Raw genomic sequence first — 20,281 nt, 5'->3', positions numbered from 1 at the left:
ATCTTACTGGATCTTTTCTTTATCTTCCTGGACTCAGAAATTCACTTTTATTAGTTCAGCCAGGGATAAATGAATCCTACAGGTTTGCTTAAAATCAGATTCACTGGGATTGATGAAGAGCAGGATAATAGTTTATTTATTCTGAGAAATTGCTATTTCCAAATAGTTGGAAAAGTTTATTGGTGGGTAATTATTCTTCTGCCAGGAAAATGTGCCACGAACCTACATTAAGGTGACAAGATTGCTTTATTCTGCTGAGCAGAATAAAGGGAGCCTGATGGCCTTAATCCTATAATACTGTTTCCAGTTTGGAAAGTCAACCCAAGAAACATTTATTGAGGGCCTACCGCATGTGAAGGAAAGGAAGCTGGCAGTTATTGAACCCCTCCTGTGTGGTAAGCACTGTTTAGTGCTTTAACACTTTGGTTTTTACATGCTTGTTGCATTTAATCTCATTGAATGGGTAAATCACTGTAGAGAGTACAGGGCTGAAAGAAGCAGCCTCTGCCCACAGGGACGTTCTAGACCTGTACTGTCCAGTATATTGTCCCCTAGCCACACGTGGTTATTTGAGAATTGAAATGTGGCCAGTCCAAGTCGAAATGTGCTCTAAGTGTAAAATAGACACTGGAGGCTGGGCGCGGTGGCTCACGCCTATAATCCCAGCACTTTGGGAGGCCAAGGCGGGCAGATCATGAGGTCAGGAGTTCAAGACCAGCTTGAACAACATGGTGAAACCCCGTCTCTACTAAAAATACAAAAATTAGCTTGCCGTGGTGGTGCGTGCCTGTAATGCGAGCTACTCAGGAGGCTGAGGGAGGAGAATCGCTTGAACCAGGGAATCGGAGGTTGCCATGAGCTGAGATCACGCCAGTGCACTCCAGCCTGGGCATCGGAGCAAGACTCCGTCTCAAAAAAAAAAAAAAAAAAATAGACACTGGATTTCCTAGTACACAAGAAATGTAAAATATCTCATTAATAATTTTTGTGTGGATCACATTTTGACATGACACAGTATTTTGGTAAATTAGGTTAAATAAAATCATTAAATTATTTTCACCTATTTCATTGTACTTTTGATGTGGCTACTAGAAAATTTAAAATTATATATGTGGCTCACTTTTGTAACTCATACTGTATTCGGTCGGAATAGAGAACAGAATAGAGGTAAGACATAAACATAAATTGTTGAGATCTAGGCTCTCTTCCAACCTTATGACAAGCATTTAAATTGGAGTAAAGATTTCAAAGGATACTTTGGCAGTATCCCATAACAATAAAATCTGGATCTGTACAGGACTTACTGTAGTATTCCTGTAGTACTCTGTCTGTCCTTCAGAGACAGCATGCCGAGCTTAAAATAGGTGCACCTATCACTGTATTTAACTTTTCCTTATGATTCCGTCTAAAATATGTATTTGTATGTTATTAGCTGTTAATTGACTATAATATGCCGGGCACTATGTGAGGTGTCCACTACAATGGTAAATATGGAGATCCAGATTCAAATATTAGATGATTCTCTCTAAGGGGGGAGTTTCTATAGATATTTGCTATCTATAGGTAGCTATGATACCAGATACAAAGTGATAGATGCCTTATGTGTGGCAGGTAAAAAGCTTTGGTGGTTCTAGAGGAGTGTGGTCACTGTCTGGCTTGGAGCCTGTGTTTGAGCTGGAGCTTAAAGAAAAATAGGATGTCTATGGAAAGTTTGGGCAGGTTGCAGTGGTGGTGATCCAGGGGAGGGAACAGCAAGAGGAAAAGCTCAGAGATGAGACATTCTTTGGGAAGAATGGGGCTAATTCATTTGCCTGCGACATGGCATGTGTGCAGGGGAATGATAAGAGACTGGACTTTAATAGTGGAAGGCCACGCTAGGGAATCTGGACTTTTTTTCCTGGGTACTTAAATGTTATTCAAATGGTTTCTTAAATACACAATTAGCGGTCCCTCTAGAATTCTGAATGCCTGAACGCGTGCTACTGTCTTTTTTTTTTTCCTTCTGAGAATCAGGTGACTTAGTGCTTACATGTTTTTAAAATAAATTCTGTTGAAATAATTACTTTGAGACTAGTTTCTTCAAATCCTCCAAATGTGGTATTTGTTTTGTTCCAAGCAGCAACATGTGCTTTTTAGGAGTGAGAACTATAAGACACAAAGAGTTGAGCTGAGACAGGATGATACATTTTTCTCTGATAGCCAATTTGTTGAAGTGTTCAAAAATTACACCAGCTCTTTATGTGTCTTATATTTCCCATTCTATGAAAGAAAATCACTTCCATAGAAGTTATTTTTAAGAATATGAAGTCAAATAATACCCCTGGGTCTTGAAAAGACCAAGTGGGTACACATATTATCCAGACACAGAGAGTATAGGACAAGAGTCCTGAAAATGCTAGAGAGTGTTACAGTTAAGAGGGTGGGCTGGGCGCAGTGGCTCACACCTGTAATCCCAGCACTTTGGTAGCCTAAGGCAGGCAGATCACTTGAGCCAGGAATTTGAAACCAGCCTGGGCAACATAGGGAGACTGCATCTCTACAAAAACATTACTACAAAAATTAGTCGAGTGTGACGGTGCATGCCTGTAGTCCCAGCTACTTGGGAGGATGAGGTGGGAAAATCACTAGAGCCTGAGAGGCAGAGGTTGTAGTGAACCATGACTGCACTACTGTACTCCAGCCTTGGTGACAGAGCAAGACCTTGTCTCAATAAACAAACAAATAAACAGGCAAACAAACAAACAAACCCTATCTCAATCAATAAAATAAAAAAAAAAAAAACAGGAGTCAAACATTTAGATTTAAATCCCAGCTCTACCATCTGCCAACTTTTATGCTCTGTCTTCTAATATCCTCAGATCAACACTTTTACGTCCACTCCTTTGACTCTGCCACCTTTTTACTTTCCATTAATGCCCTGTGTAGTCTAACTTTCCACTTTACTCACCTTATCTGCTTGGTCCACTGTTGTGGTTACTCTACTTGCCTCTCTCCTCTTTCTATCCTAGTCTCCTGCAAAACACAACCCTGGTTAAAATCACAGTTATTCAGGCATAACTCTACACTTTCTTCCAAACAACGGAGCATTCCTGGAAAACACACACACAACACTCTGATGACATTAAATTAATCACGCCACCCTCCACCCCTGCCTCCACTGATACTCAGCCCTCTCTGGCAACCCTACTTCCCTAGTAAACTCACTCTCCCGGGTGACTATTTCACACCTTTGTTTCTTTCCTCAAACCCCTAACATCCCTTCCCAGACTCTCTCTTTCAGCCATGGATCTTACTGCTTATATGACTGGGAAACTAGAAGCAGTTTCCCAGCTCCCATATTCTCTTGCATCCATCCATCATCTGTCCCCCATCCCCTGCTCTTTACCATGGACAAACGTGCATCCTCCTGGTTGACATCCATTGCACCCCAGTGGACCCCATCTGTTGCTCTTGCCTGTTCAGAACTCTGCTTCCATAGTTTCTGCCCACTAGCTTCATTAAAGTTCCTCTTTTTACAGGATCATTCTTATTCAAACATTCCATAATGTCTTCCTTCTTTACAAATACCTCCTCTTAATTCTTCATCTCCCTCCAGATTTGCCTCATATCTTTGTTCCTCTTTAAAGCAAAACTCTGATAAGTTGTCAGTTCTCACTGTCTCCAATTCCTTACCCCACATTCTCTTCTAACAACATCTTATAAACATTTCAAACATGCAGGAAAGTTGAAAGAATGTTAAGGTGAACACCTGTAAGCCACCACCTAGATTCTACAATCAATAGTTTGCTTTATTGCTTGAACATACGTCTTGTCACCCATCTATCCCTTTATCCTTTCATCAATTCAATTATGTTTTGGATACATTTTAAAGTAAGTTGCAGGCATCAGTACACTCACTCCTAAACATTTCAGTGTACATATGATTAATTTGCTTCCCTATTTGTTTATAGTTCTCTTTTGAAGTAAAATTTATATACACTGAAATGCTCAAATCTTTAGTGTACCATTCAGAGTTCTGAAAAATCCATATACCACCTCTGCAATCCAAACCCTTTTCAAGGTACAGAACATGACCATCGCCACAGAAAGTTCCCTCATGTTGCTTCCCAGTTAGTCCCCAGACCACCCTCTTATGCTGTGCCAGAGGCAACCACTGTTTTGATTTTTTCCCACAATATGTTATTTTTGCCTTTCTAGAAGATTAACAAAATTGAATCATACAATGTATGTACTCTTTTATGTAAGGCTTCTTTCACTCAGCATAATGTTTCTGAGATGTATTCATATCATGTGCATCAGTCATTCATTCCTTTCTGAGTGAATCCATTCCTTTCTGAGCTGCTGAGTATCATTCCATTGTTTGATGATACAACAGGTTGTTTATTCATTTTTCTACGGGTGGATGCCTGAGTTGCTTCCAGATTTTGACTATGGTGAATGGAGTCTTTTTTTGTGGCTGTGTTTTCTTTTCTCTTGGATAAATACTTTGGAATGAAATAACTGGGTCATAGGATAGGTGCATATTTAGTTTTATAAACAACGGCTAGAATTTTTTCTAAGCTGGTTGTAGTTTTACACTGTGACCCATGGTGAATGAGAGTTGTGCTGTCTCTGTATCCTTGCCAGCATTTGGGTTTGACGGTCTTTTTAATGTTTACTCGTTCTGGTGGGGATGTAGCAGTACCTCATTGCGTTTTTCTTAAATTTCCCTGGTGAATATTAACATGGAGCACTTTTTCATATGCTTAGTGATCACGAGTCTGTCTTCCTTTGTGGATGTCCAGTCAAATCTTTTGCTCACTTTTATCGAATTGTAGGCATTCACTATGTATTATAAAATATTAGTTCTTTGTCACATATATGATTTGCACATATTTTATCCCAGGCTGTGGCTTTCTTATTTATTTTTTCAATGATGACTTTAGATGAACAGAAATTTTGAACTTTGGCTAAGTCTGTTTTTTTTTCTTTTTATGTTGATTGCTTTCTAAGCCATATCTAAAAGCTTTATAATTTTAGTTTTTACATTTATGTCTATGATCCATCTCAATTTTTGAGTGTGGTGTGAGGTCATGGTTGAGATTTATTTATTTTTGCTATATAGATATTTAGTTTTTTTTTTTAACCGTCATTTGTTAATAAGTCATTTTTTTTCTCTGTTGGATTTTTCTCTTACCTTCATGAAAATCGAGTGACCATGTAAGTGTGCATCTATTTCTGAGCTCTCTATCCTGTCTTATTGATCTATTTGTTGATCCTGTACTAGTACCACACTGTCCTGGTTACTATAGACTTACTACGATGTCTTGAAGTCAGGTAGTGTTAAGTCCTCCAACTTTAGTTTTATTTTTTTTATGGTTGCTCTGGATATTCTAAATCCTTTGAATTTCTATACACATTTTAGAATGAGATTATCAATTTGTACAAAAAAGCTTGATGAGATTGTAATTGGTATTGTGTTGGATCTATAGATCAGTTTGTGGAGAACAGAAAATTTAACAATATTTGGTCTTTTAATCTGTGAACACAGTATATCCACTTATTTAGGTCTTTAATTTCTCTCAGCAATGCCCTGTAGTCACATTCTCATTTGAGCCCACTTTTTAGGCTTTTGCATAAATTTCTCTTGAGCCCACTCTTTAGGACATCAGTGACCTCCATGTTTCTGTATCCAGTGGTCAGTTCTCAATCTTCCTCTTTCTTCATCTCTCAGCTCCTTTGACATAATTGATCTCTCTATCATTGACGCACTCTTTTCACCTGGCTTCTGTCTTTCTCACCACACTCTCCTGGGTTTCCTACTACCCCACTGGCATTTTTTTTTTTGGCCCCCTTTACTGGACCCATCTCTTCTTCCTGGTATTTAAGTGTTGGAGAGTCCTGGGTGTCAGTCCTCAGACATGCCTCCTTTATTCACCCTCAGTCAGTCTGTGGTGAAAATATGTTACTTAAAGCTAACTACCACGTTTAAAGCCACCTGACTTCCAAGTCCTGAATCTCAGACTTATGTATCCAAATCCCAGTCCTGAATATTAGATTTATGTATCCAAATCCCAGTCCTAATCTCAGACTTAGGTCTCCAAACCCCAGTCCTCAAACTTACATATCCAAACCCATTCCTGAATCTCAGACTTATGTATCCAAACCCCAGTCCTGAATCTCAGACTTATGTATCCAAATCCCAGTCCTGAATGTTAGACTTATGGATCCAAATCCCAGTCCTAATCTCAGACTTAGGTCTCCAAATCCAAGTCCTCAGACTTACATATCCAAACCTCATTCCTGAATCTCAGACTTATGTATCCAAACCCCAGTCCTCAGACTTACGTATCCAAACCCCATTCCTGAATCTCAGACTTATGTATCCAAACCCCAGTTCTGAATCTCAGACTTATGTATGCAAGCCCCCGTCCTCAGATTAATAACTAAACCCCAGTCCTGAATCTCAGACTTACATATCCAAACCCCATTCCTGAATCTCAGACTTATGTATATAAACCCCCGTCCTGAATCTCAGACTTACATATCCTAACCCCAGTCCTGAATCTCAGACTTATGTATACAAACCCCAGTCCTGAATCTCAGACTTATGTATACAAATTCCAGTCCTGAATCTCCAGACTTACATATCCAAACCCCAGTCCTGAATGTTAGACTTATGTATCCAAACTCCAGTCCTAATCTCAGACTTATGTATCCAAACCCCAGGCCTGAATCTCAGACTTACTTATCCAAACCCCAGGCCTGAATCTCAGACTTACATATCCAAACCCCAGTCCTGAATCTCAGACTTACATATCCAAACCCCAGGCCTGAATCTCAGACTTACATATCCAAACCCCAGGCCTGAATCTCAGACTTACATATCCAAACCCCAGGCCTGAATCTCGGACTTATGTATCCAAGCCTCAAACTTAGGTATCCAACGTCCTACTTCTCTTCGTTTGGGTATCTAAAAGGTCTCTCAAACTTAGCCTACCCAAAATGGCACTCCTGATTTGCCCCAAAAACTTACTGCTTCTCCCCAGACCCCATCACCTACAATGTTCCCCAGCTGAATAATTAGACTTTTCTCCCTGTTACTCATATGAGTCTTAGAGTCTTCCTTGACACCTCTCTTTCTTTTACACTCTGCATCACGACCCACATCAGAAAATCTTCTTGGCCCTATCTTCACAGTAGATCCATCCTAGATCTGACTACTTCTCTTCATCTCCCACCTGGACTACTGCAATATTCTCCTAAGTAGTCTGCCTTCTCTCAGTCTATTCTTTTTTTATTTTTATTTTTCACTGAGACAGAGTCTTGCTCTGTCCCCCAGGCTGGAGTGCAGTGGCACGATCTCAGCACAATCTCGGCTCACTGCAACTTCTGCCTCCTGGGTTCAAGCGATTCTCCTGCCTCAGCCTCCTGAGTAGCTGGGATTACAGGCGCCCGCCACCATACCCAGCTAATTTTTGTATTTTAAGTAGAGAAGGGGGTTTCACCATGTTGGCCAGGCTGGTCTTGAACTCCTGACCTCAAGTGATCCACCCACCTCGGCCTCCCAAAGTGCTGGGATTACAGGTGTGAGCCACCATGCCCAGCCCCTTTTAGTCTTTTCTTTACCTACCCAACTTGTGTAATCTTTTCAAATGGCACAGTGTTTCACTTTCTTGATTAAAACCTTTCAGGGCCTTTTCATTATATTTAAGGAAAAACATAAATGAAACTATGCAATGGTTTACAAAGCCATACATAAACGGACTCCCTAGTTTCTTCTCTCACTACACCCTCTACTGTTGCCCTTTCTTTCACAGCACTGACTACACTGGCCTTTTTGTTGTTCTTGAACACGCCAAGTTTGTATTGGCCTCTGGGCCTTTGCAGTTTCCGTTTCTTCTGCCTGGGCCCTTTTCCCAGATGATTACAGAGCCTGTCACCTCACTTCGTTCAGGTCTCTGCTCAAGTGTCATCTCCCCAGAGAGGCCTCTTCTGACCATCTTATCTAAGGAGTGTGCTACCTCGCCAGTTATGCCATCTCTCTCCAGATGCCATCTCTCTCCAGTCCCTTACTCTGCTTTAGTTTTCTTAACAACACTTAGTATTATCTGGCTTTATATATATTTGTTTTAATTTTTGATAGTCTGTCTTCCCTAATAGAATATAAACTCCCTGAAGATAGAAGTTTTCTGCTTTCATCACTAATGCTAAAAACAATGCCTGTCGCATAGTAGGTGCTCACTAAGTACATGTTGAATGCCTGACCTTGGGAAATTTAAGCTTTCTGGCCCCATTTTCGTCACCTGAAAAATGAGGAAAATAATTGTATCTAATTCATATGGCAGATGTGAATGTCAAATAAGATATTGAGTCTAGTAAGATATTATGGCAATAGTGTTGGCTATTATTTTGTAATTATCATTAAGTAACATAAATAATTTAAATATCTTGTAAGCAACAAATACATATATGAATGCAATGTAAGGTAGAATTTTTGCTATATGCTTTTTACAATGGTTGATTTCAGAGGTATAACTTGTAATATGTAGTTACTGATTACTAAGTTGGAGGAAGTAGTTATAAATGCATGAAAAGTTAAATGCCATCACTATTTAAATAACCCATCCAGATAAAATAGAAAGTCGCAAGGCATAATTTGTTGCCTAATGGATTTGCTGCTGCTGATGATGATTGCTGTAGTTGTTGAGCAATTTTGCTTTTTTTTTAAAGCAGGGTGACCTGAAAATGCTTTGTAGGGGACATGGGTTTGGGCTGCCCCTTGAAATGCTGGGGAAGATTTGACTCCTTTACTGTCGAGGAGGGGGAAGGGCATTGCCACAGTTGGGACAGTGGCACAAACTCAAAAGGAAGGAAGAACTAGGTAATTTGAAAAACAGAATAAACCAATTTGGCTGGAAAGTGAGGTCTTGTGAGAAAGCAGATTGAGAGCAACACAAAAAATAGGGTAGGAACTAGAGAAAATGGCTTCGGGTTAAAGGAACTGCTAGGGCAATAGGAAACCCTTCCTTAGATTGGGTAAGCAAGGAAGGAAATGCCTCTGGGCAATTAGGAAAGAAGGTAAATCATCAAGGGCTTGTTCCTGCCAGGTTGAGTTCCCTCTTTCCTTACACGGCAAGCAGCTCTAAGCGAAACCTCTGCCTTTCCTACAGCGGATGGGTGTGCTGTGTCCTGAGACAGAGAGCAGTAGGAAGACCAGCTCTCCGGTTCCTGGGACGTAGAAACCAATTTTGAACTCTTTTTACACACAAAAATTTTCACTCTAGTTTTTAGGTGACTGATTACAAGGCAAGTGACAATTTTCACTCTGGCTCCTTATTTAAAAAAGAAAGAAAATAATAGAGAAACTTGGAAATTAAAGATCCATCCATGAACATAGTAATTTACATTTTAACTGCATATTAAGAAATGTTCAGCTTTTTTTTTTTTAAGCAGAAGTTACTGTATTGTGTCAGATTAGTCATATAAACCCACATTCTCATTATTGTGTAAAAGGAAGTCATGTATTATATGAGAAGGGGCCAAAGTCGTCTGTGAACTGATCAGGTATTTAAAAAGAGAGGTTATCTAGTTCACCTTGAGATAAAATTTGTTTGAAATTATACAGTTTTATGTAAAATTACAGTAATTTAAAAGGGTGCTATCACACGCGCCTTCAGTTTTTTGTTATTGCCAAGTTACAAAATGATGCTACACTTTGCAGGGTTAGAATAGATTTCAGAGCAATTTGTAGTAATTAAGAATAACCTTGTAAAAGTAAAAGAAGCAAAATAAAACAAAATAAAATGAAATATAGACAGGAGCCATGACAGATGTTACAGAATAGGGAAGGGATGTGAAGACAATAGGCGCCGTTGTCATTACCGCAGCCCTGGCAACACACGTCACAGATTAAATAATGAATGCCAGTTGGTGGGCACAGAGAGGAAAGAACAGAGAGCTCATTGTTTCAGCTCGTCCATCTAATTTCAAACCAATTGCTTAAGTAAAGTCTTCTGTCTTGGTTAGAGCCAATGGCATATTAAAGAGCTGAAATATTGCAAATCTTGTAATTCACTCTGGATCACCAATCAGAACTAAATAAAAGAGCTTTGAGCAAGGAAACAAATTCTTAGCCTTACCTGTAAATAGAAGCCTGGAGAGAAGTGCAACTCATCATTTGGGTGGGCACCCACTGTGCCCACCTCTTGTGATCAGGTTCTAGCTAGTGTGGTATGAGGGAGGGGCTCTTCATCTTACTCTTCTGTGCCCATGACTACAGCTCCATAGAGTGGGGTGACAGGTACCACCGTCCGCTGCAGCACTGGCACAGTGCTGAGGCCCAGGAAGGAGTGTCTTCTTAGATGGCAGCTTCTGCTGAGGTTCAAGGCAGGTTTGGGTTCCTGCCTTTTCCTACTCTGAATCGATGTGATGAACTAACAAGCTAATACATGTGAAAGCACTTTGTTTACACAAATGAAGGGGTTACTGTTTTTATTATTTTAGGGTGTGGAGTCACGTGGTAGAAAGAACACAAAGTCGGAAGTCCTGAGTTTGCATCCTAGCTTTGAAAGCTGGCTCCATCTCATATTAGGGTCCCCCTTTTCGCAAAGCTATTTTTAAGTGTTTTCCTGTGGCTTTTTCTTTCCCCTTTTATTTTAATTAATTAATTAAATTTTTAAATTTACTTATTTTGAGACACAGTGTCTCTCTGTCATCCAGGCTGGAGTGCAGTGGCATAGTCTCTGCTCACTGCAACCTCTGCCTCCTGGGTTCAAGCAATTGTCCTGCCTCAGCCTCCTGAGTAGCTGGGATTACAGATGTGTGCCACCACGCCCGGCTAATTTTTGTATTTTTAGTAGAGACGGGGTTTCACCATGTCGGCCAGGCTGGTCTTGAACCCCTGACCTCAGGTGATCCGCCCCTCTCAGCCTCCCAAAGTGCTGGGATCACAGACGTGAGCCACTGTGCTGGGCTCTTTCCCCCTTTAAATCAGATGTTCTTTACTTTTACTTGTGCCATGGGGACCTCTTTGACATTCTAATTAAGCTAATGAACCACTCTACAGGATATTTATTCTGTAAAATTAAACACATAAAATTAAAATGCATAGGATTACAAAGGAAACCAATTATACTGACATAAAGTTATCAATATGCAAAGAAGTAAATATGTCATATTGTAATACATGTCCTTTATTAAAATGCATTACTTACCAGTATCTAGTGGCAGGTCTAATAACTACTGTAATTTTGAAATAGTGATGAGTGGAAATGATACTTTGAGATATTACAATAACTAATGTGATATGAAAAATCCTTGATGTCTAAGAAAATATCTTTGACGTCAAAGAAAATATCTTTGATGACAAGTTACAGAAGGAAATGATAATTTTAGTTAGAAGTTAGTAAAAATAAAAATTAAATTTTTTATCAACAGCCTGAATTCTGTCTGACACCCTTAGCCTTGCCTTAAATTTCACTCTTTCTTCTCATGCTGTACATTTTCCAGGGACAAACTCTGTGTCCCACTGTCCCCCAGCTGCAGCTGCTCCTTCAGTGTCAGTGACTCCTAAATGTGCACCTCTGCTGTCTAGGCAAAGGACTGGAGCACCTGGCCTGCATCTCCTGGGGCCTGCTGGATATCCTCCCTGAACGGCTCAGAGGACCTCAAACCCAGCCTCCCTCAGTGAACTCCTTGGCTTGAGCATCTCCCCACCCTCCTCCCACCACCCTGCCCTTCCTCCTTGTCCCTAACTCTGTGAATGGCATTAGTAACCACCACGTGGCTCCAGCCCCGAGCTGGCTTGACAAGGGAGCCAGTGCGCATGCTGCTGCGGGGGTTACGGCACAAGCCTCCTTGATACAGTTTATGAAAGTGTAAACTTGTATGTCTTACAGCACTGGCCTGTGCTTGCCTTTACCTGGAATGTCTAAATTCCTACTCACCCAAAAAGGCCTCATTCCTCCTACTTACCTTTTCAACATGCATATCTGGACACTTCCCGGTTTAGCATCAGTTGGTGATGCCTCTTTGCTCCATGATGTGACATAAGAGGACTCTGCCTTCCTCACAGCATTTTCTTCTGCTGGTCCCTCAGCCTTACTAAGGTCCCTGCAGGCAGTCCCTCCAATGTCCCCCACCCCATTTACCCTTTGCCTTGGCAGACTGAGTGAGTGCCCTCTCCCTGGGGACCCTTTCCCTTCCATGTCACCTCCAGGTCTCAGTTCTGTGGCCACTTCTCTGGAAAGCCTTTATGAGGACTGTTCACAGTGCAGGCCTTATCCACTGTCTCCCCCGCCCTTGCATTTGACCAGGGCCTGGCAGGGTTTAAGTGGTACGCACTCAGGAGGAAAGAGTTTTTAAAGTACATGGCTAGGAGCACCGACCTGGGTTCTAATCCCAGCTCTGTCTCTAACTGTGTGATCTTGGCAGTGTACTTACTAGCCTTTGGACGCCTCAGTTTTATCATCTGTAAAACTGGTATAATAGCCGGGCGCGGTGGCTCACGCCTGTAATCCCAGCACTTTGGGAGGCCGAGGCGGGCGGATCATGAGGTCAGGAGATCGAGACCATCCTGGCTAACACGGTGAAACCCCGTCTCTACTAAAAATACAAAAAATTAGCTGGGTGCGGTGGCGGGCGCCTGTAGTCCCAGCTATTCGGGAGTCTGAGGCAGAAGAATGGTGTGAACCCGGGAGGCGGAGGTTGCAGTGAGCCGAGACAGCGCCACTGCAGTCCGGCCTGGGTGAAAGAGCGAGACTCCATCTCAAAAAAAAAAAAAACAAAAAAACAAAAAAACTGGTATAATAATAGAGTGGTAATGTTTAAATGAGATGGTACTTATAAAGCACTTTAGAACCAAGCTTGGCTCATCGGAAGAGCTTATATAATAGCTATCCTTATTCATTTTAGTTAGTTAGTTTGTTTTGTTTTGTTTTTTGAGACGGAGTCTCGCTCTGTTGCTCAGGCTGGAGTGCAATGGCACGAAGTCGGCTCACTGCAACCTCCGCCTCCCGGGTTCAAGCGATTCTCCTGCCTCAGCCTCCTGAGTAGCTGGGATTATAGGTGCACTCCTCCACGCCCGGCTAATTTTTGTATTTTTAGTAGAGACGGGGTTTAGATGGGGTTTCACCATGTTGGTCAGGCTGATCTGGAGCTCCTGACTCGTGATCCACCCGCCTCGGCTTCCCAACGTGCTGGGCTTACAGACATGAGCCACTGCACCTGGCCTCATTTTAGTTTTAGTAGTACAGCTTGGGCTCATTTAAAAGTCATATCCTGCTATACTCTTATTACTGCGGGGTTTTATTAAAGAATGTAGTGTAATATGGTGCCCACCACTTAACTTTTCTTCATCTTCATTAAGGTTAATATCAGATATTCATTTTAGAAGAATTAATTTATATGTGGCAAAAGGAAATACATTTTTACTGAAAGATAAGAGAAATTCTGGGAATACAGACATACAGACTGATGGAGACACAGCCCCACCAGTAGTTTATCTAGCTGAGTTGGGGATTTATTCATATTTCTTCCATTTCAAAGATTGTGTTTGTTTCCCAGGAGTATTTTTTGAAGCTCTTTCTGCAGAGGAGAGATCAATATTATTTATCAGAGTATTTCCTTGGGCATGCAAATCATCATATATGTTTGCAAACCAGATCCATGTAAAATAGATGGTTTTGAATCTACTTTTTTTGCATGAGCATTTTTATATCCTCTAGAAATATATCACTATTGTGGGGAAAAATTTAACAATATTTAACGACATACTGAATGTGACATTAATGTGCTCGCATAGCTGATCCTTCCCTGTTTTTCTTCCAGCATCAAAGTAATAACATTTCCCCTGAGGTTTGTTCAGCTCATCCAGCCTTCGCTTGGTTTTGCCAGCAGGTGGGGTACTAGCTCCTTTTAAAGTCATCAGCCACAGGTCTTGAGGCTCGTTTTCTTTTCTCCCTGAGAAAAGAAATTGTCTTGCCCCCTCATTCTAAAGTGACCCCATGAGATCCTCTTGAGCCCTGACCTGGGAGTGGGTAGAGGGGTGGGCAAGGTGTGCATTAGATCTAAAATAGTCTCCAGGATTTTCATGGGTGAATTTGTTGAGCTAATGGCTTATATTTCACAGGTTTTGAGTAACTTGAATTTTACCAGTAATTCATGTAAATCAGTTTGGCAACAGGTGAATCAAGCTTTGCCTGGCATATTTGGTCCAATCTTATGGTTTAGGAGAAGCAATAATTAAAGTTCAAAAACCTTGGTCATTGTGTTGAAATAAGTCTCATTTAAACAAAATACAAATCATGGCAACAAGCCATTAGAATTAAAACTGTTCTTGGAGTTGAAAACTAGGGGAAAATAAGTATACTGTGAACACGTTGTGTTAAAAAGCTGATGTTCTAACAATATGCTAGAACATTACTGGCTCTGTTTTAAGATCTAACTGCTTTAAGGAATTGATTGACTACATTTTTCTAGAGTGAAACATAAATTTCTTATTTTGAAATCTTAGTGAGTGGTATTAAGTTCCATTTTAAAAGGCAGCTTAAAGATCCATGTTAAAAGACGTGTCTTAGCTTATACATCCATTCTAAATGTAGGTGGTGAAACTGAATTATAAGAATGTTTTTAAGATTTATAGACACTAAGTCAGAATCAGAAGTTAGAAGGTTCTTTGACAAAATTTCCTATTGAACTTATGTTAATCGTTGGATTTGATGAGGTTTTTAAGCTTATTCAATGTTATCTGAAAATAGTAATACTATCTACATTTGATTCTCAGAAATGATAACTTCATATGTCCCTCTCATGCAATGTGAAATTACGGTGCTATCTGTTCCATAACTGCCACACAACTTGAACAATATAAAAGTCATTTCATGGCCCTAATGGAGGGCAGACTGTATCCCCTTGCTTAAAATTAATCATTCACTTTAATGCAGTGTCTGAGGGGAGAGAAGGGAGTGAGAGTTCTCTTTGTTTAAGTTTGTGTTATGGTTTTCTTGGGCAGCAAGTACAAAAGTGCAGCCTGAAGCTGTAGCTCATTCTGTATGTGGGTTTTATTTCTCACAGCAGTCCGGTGTCTATTTAACATATGGGGAGTGGTTTCAAGTTCATTACTAAAGCTTATAGGCTAAAGTGCTTTGTGGGCTTGGCTATGACTTAAGTTGCCTTGAGGGAGTCAGCCAAAACTGGGCTTGGGAACAGGAAGGCTTTGCCCGTTTATTTGGATTCTCAGGGTAGTCGATTTTGCCACCTCTTGGCTATCAGCTGCCTTGGAGATTGGTTTCATAGTAAGGATTCTTTCTTTAAGGTGATATGGAGCAACTACTTTCACAGGGGCACCAGGTTAGTAAATAACGTTTTGCACTTTCTGCTGCGTGTGTCAGATTTTCTTTCTGAGCTCACGGTGTGATGATAGGACAGACTGGGTTGCTGCGTTCTTTTAGAAAATAATGTGAGTTCGTTTATCCTGCAGAGGTTTAGGGGGTTATGTTTCTCCTTATAATATATGCATTTTTTGACCATATTAAATACAATTGGAAGCCAAGTGGAAATGACATATTAGTATCTGTGTTGGATTTGCAGTCCAGAGGTCTTGTTAGTAAATATCAGCCCTGCCCCCGCCCCCTTTTTTTTTTTTTTTTTTTGAGATAGGGTTTTGCTCTGTCGCCAAGGCTGGAGTGCAGTTGAATGATCATGGCTCACTGTAGTCTCAACCTCTTGGGCTCAAGCGATCCTCCCACCTCAACCTCCTGAATAGCTGGGATTACAGGTGCATGCCACCGCACCCAGCTAATTTTTTTTTTATACTTTTTTTATAGAGACCAGGTTTTGCCATGTTGCCCAGGCTGGTCTCCAACCCCAGGGCTCAAGCGATTTGCCTGCCTTGTCCTCCCAAAGTGCTGGGATTACAGGCGTGAGCCACCTTGCCCAGCCTAGTTCCTTTCTTATAATTGCTTTCTTTGTGTCGTCGCACTAGACCTTCTAGGCATAAATATGATTTTATACACAGTTGATTTTATTTTTTGAAACATTAAGTAGTGGAGTGTTGGGCCCCAGTTGGGGTTGTGCTCCCTCACCACACTGGTGCGTGCTTGTCTGATGCACGGTTTTTCTTCAGGCCTACTCCTTGGAGTTTCAGTGAACCAGAATATCATTTTAATTTTTCTCTTTGAAAAGTCTGGCACTTTTCTGGAATGCCTCAAAATACTGGCATAAGAATTGATTCAGGCAGAATGTACAGGTGGATTAAGCCCAATTGAATTTTGTCTTCAGTTTTGCTGTTTTTATCCTCAAGTGATTCTTCAGAATACGAGATTACCCGAGGATTAAAGAACAGCTGTAAAAATGGAGTGTGACTTGTAAAACATAAAAGTATAGTTAATAGTAATTAAGAAATTAAGTCAATATAATTAAGCACAGAGAAAGACACTGTCTTCCTTAATCTCGTTAATTTAAAGATCTAAAGAGCAATTCTGCCTTTATTAATTTGCCACCAAAGCAATCTGGCATGAAATTGTTCTATAGGAGTAGTTCAATTTGGTGTTTTAAAGTTTGCAACACTTTATGAAATATAGTTTCTTGTGCTTTCATGTTATTTTAAGGATGCTTTAGTTCAGGGTAATGTACTAGTGTTTTAAAACATGCTAATATGCTTCTGTTATTGCCATTTTGTTCTCCTTTTTTCCCCACTGGGAAATACAGTGTATTAGAAAGAGTCTGTTCTTTCATGTTCTTCTCTGCTTAAAAAAAATTGAGGGGGAAGGGAGACAAAAATAGGTACTTAAAAAAGATCTTTGAGGTGATATGCTAAACTTTAAGGATCCCTTTCCCCATCAGTGCTAAGTTGAAGTTACAATGTTATGGCTGCATGCCATTTCGGGATTACAAAATGGACTGTATTTTATACCCCCTAAGACACAATTTTACAGCTGTGTTATTGCCCCTGCCTCTGTAGATATTTTCTTTAACAGTAAGTTTATTACATCATTTTAGCTTTCCCAAAAGTGCAAAGATTGCTATGACTTTGCTAAGTTTTATATATATGCCATATATATGCTATTACTACACATATATGATATTGTGCAATTATTAATTATTAAATGATATTAAATTTTAAGGAACGACTTGTCCACCTGATTGTAGCTGCCTGATGATTTTAGAGAGAAATATTAAGACATTTTAGTCGTTGATTACTTGTTTGTGCTTGATGGGTACAGATAAAGGTCTTTAAAAGCTTACATGAAACTCATTTGTATCTTGTGGATCTCAGTTTCTGGGTTCCCAAGTGCTTCATAGCTTTTCATCTAGAGATGGTAACAAAGCAAAGACCACAGATTCGAAACAAAAATAATGTGGCAAAGGATTAGATAAGAGGGGAACTCCCTAAAAACCAGATTTTAGGGTTTTCCCAGAGAATATAGACATTAAAATGTTTCCTCCAAACGTGGGAGAAAAAAAAGGACTGTACAGTAGAGAGTTCAAAATCTGTAAATTTGGGATAAAGTGTCTAAGCAAACCTCAGATTATTCCTGATTCTAGGTTTGGAACACACATTGCATTCTTGCTCTCATTCTGCTGGACTGGCTTAATTTTGTTATATCTGGGTCTTTTGGCTAATAAGAGATGAGCATTTGTCTCATAACATACCATCTAATTTTAAGTTGAGTTTTGTGCTAATTAATTTTTATCCAACATGCTTTCTTGTTGATAGTCAAAGTGATTTAGATGTCTCACACATCTCAGATGGTTTATGGACCTAGCTATGACCCAGAAGGATGTGATGCCAATTTTCTTATAAAATGAATCTGAGTTTCAAAGCTGGAGATAAATTCTTAGGCAAACTTTTTAAACTTGAATTGGCTATGCCCCAAACGTTGAGGAAGTTGCATGGCAGTAGAAGATCAGGACTCTGAGGAAAGAACTGAAGAACTAGGAGTAGTAGTGGTATTAGAGATGAATTTTCTGACCATCGAACCTTGGTAGATTTTCACCTGATGGACCAGTTCTGTTCACAGCCCAGATCACTCCTTGTTCCTGTGTGATCACACATAGTCTTGATCTTTGCAGCGTATGGTTTGGGAGGTGCAGGCTTTTCATCTGCAGTTTATAGCCTTGTCAGCTTCATGTATTGACTAAAATGAACTGTGCCACATCTGCCTTTTCCATGCCTAACCTCCTGGTTCTTGCCCCCCTCAAGAATCAGGTGCTTGTGTGCACATAGGTCTTGTGGTTACGTACCAGAAAATGTGGGAGATTGTGATGCCACCCACCCTGGAAATTCACTATTTTAGTAATGTCGGTAAATACTTAACTTCCCAGAGGGATTGCAAAAGTTGAGGATAGAGTATACTCCTGGAGCTGATCTGACCACAGAGCTCCCCAGTTGCCTGTTTCATTCTGAAGAACCCAATTTAAGTTTGACCCGGCATTTCTGGGGTAGTAGTACTACCCCAGTAGTAGTAATAGTCATAGCAGAAGTGGTAGAATAGTGGTAATAATAATAACAATAATGAACACATAAAAGTCATTTCCTAAGTGCAGTCACTGTTCTAAGCCCCAGCCCCCCTCTCTTTTTTTTTTTTTTTTTTTTTTTTTGAGGCAGAGTCTCACTCTGTTGCCCAGGCTGGAGTGCAGTGGCACGATCACTGCTCACTGCAACCTCAAACTCTTGGTCTTAAGTCAGCCTCCCACCTTGGCTTCCCAAAATGCTGGGATTACAGGCATGAGCCATGTAAACAAAATGCTGGGATTATAGGCATGAGCCGTGTAAACATGCCCGGCCTGTTCTAAGCCTTTTCCTTAATCCTCACAACAACCTTAAGTGGTTGATTTTCTTTATTATCTCCATTTTACAGTTGAGGAAACTATCCAAGAAAGTTAGATTGACCTAAGTCAGAGCAACTAGTAGGCAGCTATGACAGTGTTGTGCATCAGAAGGTGCTGTGGAGGGGGAAAAACTGAAAATATAATCCAATATTAGAAAAATATGAGAAAAAAATACAACCTAATACATTTTGGATTGTATTATATCCAATATAACCCAGTATTTATTATTGAGAAACAACCATGTAGATACTGACATCTGTGCTGCTCTTCATTTAGAAGATGCTCTGTTGACTTACTGTCAACCAGCAAGGCAAGCCATTGGTGTCCTTTCTCTACTTGGGTTGGTAAGCTTGTGCTCCACTTTCTCACCTACTCTGCTCGTGACCAGTGGCAAGAACCTGGTGACCAATGGCAGGATATAGAGGTTGCCCATGGCCTGTAAATGAGACCAGTAGTGGCCAGGCCGTATGGAGAATAGCCCACTGCATTGAATACTGTCTTTTAACCACTTAAGCTACTTTTGGGATTTTAGAGACTTTTTAAGGCTAAAATAATAAAGCCACTAAAGCTAGGAACTTGGACTTTTCTGATTGTTTAGTTTTAATTTGGCCAGTAGGAGTGTCCTCTTTATTTCTGCCCAGTATGACTTCCTGCTAGTAATCAAAGCTCTGGTTATTTTGTCAGTCTCGAAGGTTTCCTTAAGTTTAGTGGATAACCAAGATTATGAGACATATTTTTTTAAAAGACATAAATGTGCATTTGAAAAATATTGGGCAAATAACTTCTACCCAATTTGGCTAAAATTTAAACGTGTTACAAATAAGTTTAGAACCTTTAACAATATAGAACAAGATAACAGACAGATTAAGGAGCTAACTTAAAAGAAAGAAAAGAAATGAAAAAATAAAAATTCTAATCTTTGAATGGGTAAGCACTTTCTCTTCCCAAAATCAATAGAGGAAATCACAAAAGGAAAAAGTCAATAGATTTAAATTTTCTAGGTAGGAGTGTAGAAGCTTTAAGTATAAAAATGTTAATTGAAGCATTATTTATTACCATGAAAAGTTGCAAATAATAAAAACATAGAGTAGCAGAAGAAAATTGCATGATGGACCATCAAAATTTTATTTATGGAAAATTGTAATAGGAGGAAATGGTGATGATAGATATTTAAGTTAAAATAATGGATATTAAACTATCTCTCCATCACACATCTGAATGTGTTTAAAATATACCTCTCTATGTGTGTGTTATGCTTATAGAGACAATAGAACGGATGATCACCTTAAGTTAATAGGGATTTAGGGGTTATTTTGAAGGTGGGATTTCTGATGATTTATATTTTCTTCTTATACTTTTCTACATATTGGTATTTTAAACATGATTACTTTACATTCATTTTAAAAAAGGGAAAAACTATTCATGGAAAAAAAAGTGAGACTATACCAACATATAATAGTAGAAATAG

General features: G+C 39.9%; 1 protein-coding gene across 7 annotated transcripts in view; it reads left to right on the top strand.

Annotated features, from left to right (window-relative positions):
• PLD1 (phospholipase D1) overlaps window positions 1–20,281 on the top strand; it is a 209,930-nt gene that overhangs the window by 24,159 nt on the left and 165,490 nt on the right. For 2 of the 7 annotated variants that reach the window (XM_009446853.5, XM_009446852.5), the window contains exon 1: window positions 15,169–15,330. The exons of 3 other annotated variants lie outside the window; for them this stretch is intronic. The gene's annotated coding sequence lies outside the window, so the exon portion shown is untranslated. Of the gene's footprint in view, window positions 1–15,168; window positions 15,331–20,281 lie in introns of those variants that run through there. 2 more of the 7 variants (XR_001713797.4, XR_008547173.2) reach the window with 2 other exon arrangements.

The sequence above is a fragment of the Pan troglodytes genome, chromosome 2 (assembly GCF_028858775.2).
Source record: "Pan troglodytes isolate AG18354 chromosome 2, NHGRI_mPanTro3-v2.0_pri, whole genome shotgun sequence".
NCBI classification, from domain to species: domain Eukaryota; kingdom Metazoa; phylum Chordata; class Mammalia; order Primates; family Hominidae; genus Pan; species Pan troglodytes.
The sequence above is the reverse complement of the archived record's forward strand: the minus strand, read 5'-3'. Positions and strand labels throughout refer to the sequence as shown.